Source organism: Herpailurus yagouaroundi, unplaced genomic scaffold (genome assembly GCF_014898765.1).
Source record: "Herpailurus yagouaroundi ecotype Mexico unplaced genomic scaffold, PumYag 185, whole genome shotgun sequence".
NCBI lineage: Eukaryota > Metazoa > Chordata > Mammalia > Carnivora > Felidae > Herpailurus > Herpailurus yagouaroundi.
Window position 1 is genome coordinate 5,832,676 of NW_024412416.1, and position 6,169 is coordinate 5,838,844.

Below are 6,169 nucleotides of genomic sequence, written 5' to 3' on the forward strand. Positions count from 1 at the left end.
CTCTCTCTCTCCCTCTCTCCCCCCCTCCTCTCTCCCTCTCCTCTCTCGCTCTCTCTCCCTCCTGCTCGCTCTCTCGCTCGCTCGCTCTCTCTCCCTCCCTGGAAGAAGGGAATGAGGCAGGGCTGACGTGAAGGGATGCAAAACAGCTCCTCCTAACCCAGCTCGCAGAGGAAGAGAGACAGAAAAGCAGCCCTTTTATCTCTCTTTTGTTTTCTCACTTCCTTCCACCCCCCCCCTCCAGCACCCCCCTCCTGTCAGCCCAAGTTTTCTTTTCTCTTTCTACCGCAGAGAGGATTTTTCTTCCTTTCTTTCTCTTTCTTTCGGTTCAACTCTCCCACTCAAATTGAAAGCCTGGAGGGTTTTCTTTCTCCTTTTTTTTTCTTCCCTCTTTTCTTCCTTCTTCCTCCTTTCTTATTTCTCTAAAAGGGTTTTGTTTGCTGTGGGAGTTTCGTTTGAAAATCAAGTCACGCCTTTTTTCCTCCTTTTCTTTCTCTCTCTCTCTCTTTTTTTTTCTCCTCTCAGCAGAAAAGGGGAACAAAGATTAACTGAAGCGGGGGAGAGGGGGAGCGTCTGAACCTCGCATGGAAATGGGGGGCCCGGCCCTGCCCGGCACAAAGGGGGCCCGGGGGCTGCGCGCCCCCTCCCCCCTGGGAAGCCCGGGGCGTCCTCCCGAGAGGAGGGTCGGCGGGGGCGGGGGCCGCGGCGGCGGCGGCTGGGTGCCGGCTCCTTCCGAAGTGCGGGCGGGGGCCGCCGAGTCCGCCCCTCCCCAGCCAGGGGTGGAAGGCTGGGTGTGTTCTTTACTTATATATTTTTAAAGTAGGCAGATGGGCTTGGAACAAACATCCCCGCAGAGCACTGAACTGTAAAAGAGCCTTTAAACAGCTGTTTGCAGAGCCCTGGACGGCCAGACTCGAGGGAGCGGCGCGGGCTGCGAGCGCCGGGGCCGGGGTGGGAAGGGGCTCGGAGGAGGCGCTGGGATCGCCCCCCCCCCCCCCCCCGCCGCGCCTCCGCCCCCGAGGGCTCTCCGATCCCGGGGTCTGGGCCGCGCCCCCCACCCCCACCCCGGGAGCGAGGCTGGGGGGCGCCGAGGCGTGGCCGTTCGCGGCGCTGGGGGTCGGGCCCCAGGCGCCTCCCCGCGGGGCCGCGGGCTTTGCCACCGCCTGGCCTCCCCCCGTCCTCCCCCCCCCGACCCCGCTCCCCGGGCAGGCCGGACCTTCGGCTTCCAACCTCCCGAACGCCCGCCACTCGGAGCCGCTTCTCGACTCCGACGCTGGGCCGGTCTGGAGTCCTCGGACTGAGCCGGGCAGAGCCTCCAGGAAGGGTCAATTATTCATGGGGCGCCTGGGCGTGCTCCCAAGACCTGCTCTGCCCTCCGCTTCTCCGGAGAAGTGGGGAGAAGGCAAGGGAAAAGTTCCCTGAGCAAAGTTGGCCACATTTCTCATTTTCCCAAGTAAGCGTTGAGCACCTGCTGGATGCCTGACCCACGGACGGGGGCTGCCGCCAAGGGGCTGGGGAGAAACGTGAGGTCTCCGTGGGCCCCCAGGGTTTCCGCAGGAAACAATGCCGGAGCGGGCTGCAGCCCGGGACCGGGTCATCGAGAGGAAGGAAAGCCTGAATCCTCACCCCTCCCTCTTCTCTTCCTTCCCCTTTTCTTCCTTCCTCCCGGCTGCTTCTCCTTGGCTCCACCCCTTCTCCTCATCAATTCCTCCCACACTTCCCTGCTCTCCCTGGCTTTTCACTGGAGGGTCCCTTCTCCCAGCGGGGAGCAGATGCTGAGCCCCATTGTCTCTCCCCCAGTGACTGCAGCCTCCCGGGGACGGGACCTGCCACTCTTCACCCCTCCCCCCCAGCCCAGAGGCCCGGGCCTTTAGAGACTGGAGCCCCAAGGCCACTGCCCCTCGCCCCACCCTAAACCGGCTCCCGGTGTTGTGAGCAATGACTCCAGTCGCTCAGAACGTGGTTTGTTTCTGACTGGGAGTGAGAAGACAGTAGCCGGAGACTGCTTCAGCCAGGGGGACACCATGGTTTTCACATCAGGGCACTGAGCCCGGGATGACCCCAGCGCACTCGCCCACTAAGCCCTCTAAATAGGATAGAAGGGAAGCCACATTGCTGTCATTATTTATATACTCCCCCCTCAGCGCACCTCAGCTGTGTCCTCCAAACAAAGCAAAACGCAGCTCCGATCATCAAACATTCATTTAACAAATGCTTACCGAGTCCCTACTCTGTGCCGGCTCCTGTGCTGGATGCTGAGGACCTGGCCGCCAGCACACGTGGCCCTCGCTTAGGCTTTGTAGACCCGCAGGGGAGGGGAAGAAGCCAGGAGGCCGGCAACCGCAATGCCATGAATGAACCAAGGAGGCACCACAGAGCGTTCTTGGAACCGGGGTGATCAGGGATGGCTTCCTGCGGGAGGTGACATCTAAAAGTAGGCCTGTGCCAGGCAAACGCATGGGAAGGTACGGCCTGTCCAAAGGCCCCAGGGCAAGAGAGCACATTCTCACAGATTCTTGGAATAGCCACAAGTATTTGCTGCAGTGTGGAGTACAGTGGGGGAGTGGGGAGTGAGGAAGGTCAGGGCACACAAGTCAGGGAGGGGCGAGTGGGGACCGTGTCAGGGCACAAGTCAGGCAGCGAGATGTTCAAATTTTAGCTTCTCCCACTTGCTAACTTCAAGAACTTGGGTGAACAACAGTCTCAGTGAATAACTTAGACTCGGTTTCCTCGCTTGTAAAATGGGGTCAAGAAGTCTTGCGCGGTGCAGAGACGGGGTCTTGTGTCTTAAGGGCGGGGGGCTCACGGGCTGCATATCCTGGGCAAGTTGATGTAAGTTTCCCATCTGTAACATGGGGATGAAAACACCTGCCCCCCAGGGTTGTTGTGAGGCTTAACTGAGCCCATGCCTAGCGTCTGGTGCATAAGTGCCAATACCTCGTGACTTTTAGTCATTATTATTATAAATCGGGGAGTGACTGCCAGGGAGGTGCCCTTACAACCTGGGAATGACTTTACGTTCTGGGCCGAAACCAAAATGACTCACCGTGTCAGAAACGTGATGGGCTCTCTGCGGAGGAAGCATTCCTTCAAAGATGCCCTGTGTCCCAGTGGGTTCACTGGGACTGGGAAACGCCTAAAGCCTGCTCAGGACGGCCAGGACATCCTGGATGTCTCGGAAATTTCACATCCTGGAAATGGGAAGACTGCAGTTGCAGAGGCCCGGCCTGCTCCGTGGAGTTGTGGCCTGCCTGAAGAACAAACAAGAATTAGAAGAGGGAGGCCTCATAAAATCCAGGAGGGCCCCTCTGAGCAGACACCTGGCTGTGTTTGCACAGCGAAGAGAAGTAGACACAGAAGTTCACACTGAGGGGGGGAGAGGGAGAGAAAGAGATTATCGACTCCTCCAGAGCCCGAATTAAATCTCTTAAAACCTCTCAGGCCTTTGCTTGGGTTCCTCATTCCCCCAGCAACCTGCAGATGAACTTGGCACCAGGAAAACGCCCCCCCGGTTGGAGGCAGACACCGACGTTCCAGTTCCTGCATTGTAAACATTTTATACTTCTATTATTTCTCTGTGACACAAGTTCATTGTGAAAGAATTTGAAAATCAGCTAAGCCAAACTGAGAGAGAACCCCCTGTAGAGACATTATATTTTGGTGTATATTCTTGGGTGTTTTATACCCACATATCCACATGTAAATGCACATCATAATAAAACTCCAAAGTCAATCTTGTTAAACAGATGAATGATTACACATGTAAATATGTTATTTTTACAAAATTAACAAAAATGGCATGACCCTATTCCAACTGAATCACAACCACTTTTTAAAAAAATGTTCTTTAATGTTTTATTCTTGAGAGAGAGAGAGACAGAACACGAGTGGGGGAGGGGGCAGAGCGAGCGAGGGACACAGAATCATCGGAAGCAGGCTCTAGGCTCTGAGCTGTCAGCACAGAACCCAATGCGGGGCTTGAACCCACGAGCCTTGAGATCATGACCTGAGCCGAAGTCGGACCCCCAACTGACTGAGCCCCCCGGGCGCCCCTACAACGATGTCTACCCAGTGATAGGCCACAAATATCTCTCCCTGTTTAGAAACACAGGGTCACTGCTAATGAATGATGCCATTCCATATATACATATATGCATGTATCTTAATTTGTTTAAACAAATTAATTGTTGCACTGTAGGATGTTTCCACTTTTATGAACCTACTATGATAAACAGATTTCTACAGTCACCTTTACGCCAGGTAGATGTCGTATTCTGGTCATCCTTTTGCATACGAGGAGACTGACGCACAGAAATGTTACAAAAAACCCACAAAACTTCCCAAGGTCACAGCTATGGGGCGACTGAATCAGAGTTTCTAGTTGGGATTTCTTTCCAGCAAGTCTGTTTTCTCCTTTTCTTCTTCTTCTTTTTGTAAAGTTTATTTTAAAACGGTGGGGGTGGGGGGGGGGCAGAGAGAGAGGGAGAGAGAGAATCTCAAGCAGGCAACGCACCGCCAGAGCAGAGCCCAACGTGGGGCCCGAACCCACGAACTGTAACATCATGACCTGAGCCGAAATCACTGAGACACTTTTAACCTCCTGAGCCACCCAGGCGCCCTTGTTTTCTCCCTTTCTTTAGAGTAACTGTGCTCTCCACCTACCTCCCTGATACCTTTTTCTCTCACAGATTGCCGGTGAGAACCGGTCTGGGCAGGTGACCCACTTCCTTCTCTGACACCTTTTGAATTTCATTAGGGTCCACGTCTGGGGGTAGTTGGGAGGCACAAAAGCAGGTAATATGTGAGACGGGACCCGTGGCGCTGTGGTTCATAAGTTGTAAAGCTTATGTGAATGTCAGGAGCTACCAGCAAGGGCCTAGATACACAGTCAGACACCTGCCGAGACTGTTCAGCCAAGTCCCCTCTGCTTCCCCAACCGAGGAAGGAACGTCAGATTCCCATGAGAGAGGAAAAAAATCAGCAGTTGTGAGGCAGACTCAGTAAACGGAGGCCTCTCCTGGGCATGCCATGGTTGCCTGCCTAGAGCTGACATGGGAAGGAAGGTTTGTTATTAGAAGGTTTACTAATCCTCATGATTTCCCCGAGGGAGGATGCATTCATGCCACAGGCCTTCCAGAATGTTCATGCCCATCTCTGAAAATCTGAGGAATCTTGTAAGCTGAGAAAAGGGATGAAACACAGCTCTTCAGTGTCTCGACTGATGTGTTCGCCAGAGTAACTGCTTGGAGATTAGCAGGTGAATATTAAAATGTTTCTTTCATTGACAGAACAGACATTTAAGAAATATATCAGTGCCTTCGCAGTGTTCAACATCTGGATTTTTAGTATCAAACCTCCCGACTGGAATCCCGCCAATGGAAGGCATAGGACCCCAGGGTTGAATTAAAAGGGACGGTGGAGAGCGGAGGTGGACGGATGGGCTGGATGCCGGGAGACCCAGAACGGGTGGAGGGTCACTGAGAACGAGGCTAGGGACTGACGTCCCACAGAAAATGGGCACCCACTCACGGTCCTCAGAAGTATAGTAATAATTTAGGAATCACCAGGGTTTGCAGGGCAAACCCAAAGAAAAGCAAAAGTCTGTGTGGACACGTGGGGGCAAACATCTGACATTTGCAAAATATTTTCCCAGGAGGAATGACAGGGTGCCATCGAATAATCCAGCTCCTCTGACCCCTTCCTTGTGACCGATGGTGCACATCTGCGTGAGTTAATTCCCATCATCGCTTGGATCCATAACTTCACTGGCCTTATTTGCAAAAATATAAGAATAAAAATATGCCCAAAGAAACAAAGGCCATCGACCATAAACAGGAAACTGCCAGCTTCACCAAACAGTTAAACACAAATACATAAAAGCCACAATGACGACACGTATGGCTATGGGAGGGCTAATCAGTACACAGCCTGGAAAATAGACAAGTTTCAAAGCTACTTTAATTCAGTAACTTTCATCCTAGAAATCTGAGAGAAATGGGTGCATGGGTGTCTTAGTCATGTTAAGCATCCGGCTCTTGATCTCTGCTCAGGTCTCAATCTCAGGGCTGTGAGTTCAAGCCCTGAGTTGGGCTCCATGCTGGGAGTGGAGCCTACTTAAAACAAAACAAAACAAAACAAAACAAAACAAAACAAAACAAAACAAAACAAAACA

General features: G+C 53.2%; 1 protein-coding gene and 1 long non-coding RNA gene across 4 annotated transcripts in view; one reads left to right on the plus strand and one right to left on the minus strand.

The window, feature by feature from the left end:
• Positions 1-1,561, minus strand: part of ZNF710 (zinc finger protein 710) — a 66,744-nt gene extending 65,183 nt beyond the window's left edge. The window contains exon 1 of one of the 2 annotated variants that reach the window (XM_040493650.1): positions 1,466-1,561. The gene's annotated coding sequence lies outside the window, so the exon portion shown is untranslated. Of the gene's footprint in view, positions 1-1,213; positions 1,292-1,465 lie in introns of those variants that run through there. The other variant, XM_040493651.1, reaches the window with a different exon arrangement.
• Positions 1,562-4,537: 2,976 nt separating this feature from the next.
• The window catches only part of LOC121042384 (uncharacterized), a 6,091-nt gene continuing 4,459 nt past the window's right edge, over positions 4,538-6,169 (plus strand). For both annotated transcript variants that reach the window (XR_005796157.1, XR_005796156.1), the window contains exons 1-2: positions 4,538-5,254; positions 5,651-5,723. This is a non-coding gene — a long non-coding RNA (uncharacterized LOC121042384). The remainder of the gene's footprint in view (positions 5,255-5,650; positions 5,724-6,169) is intronic.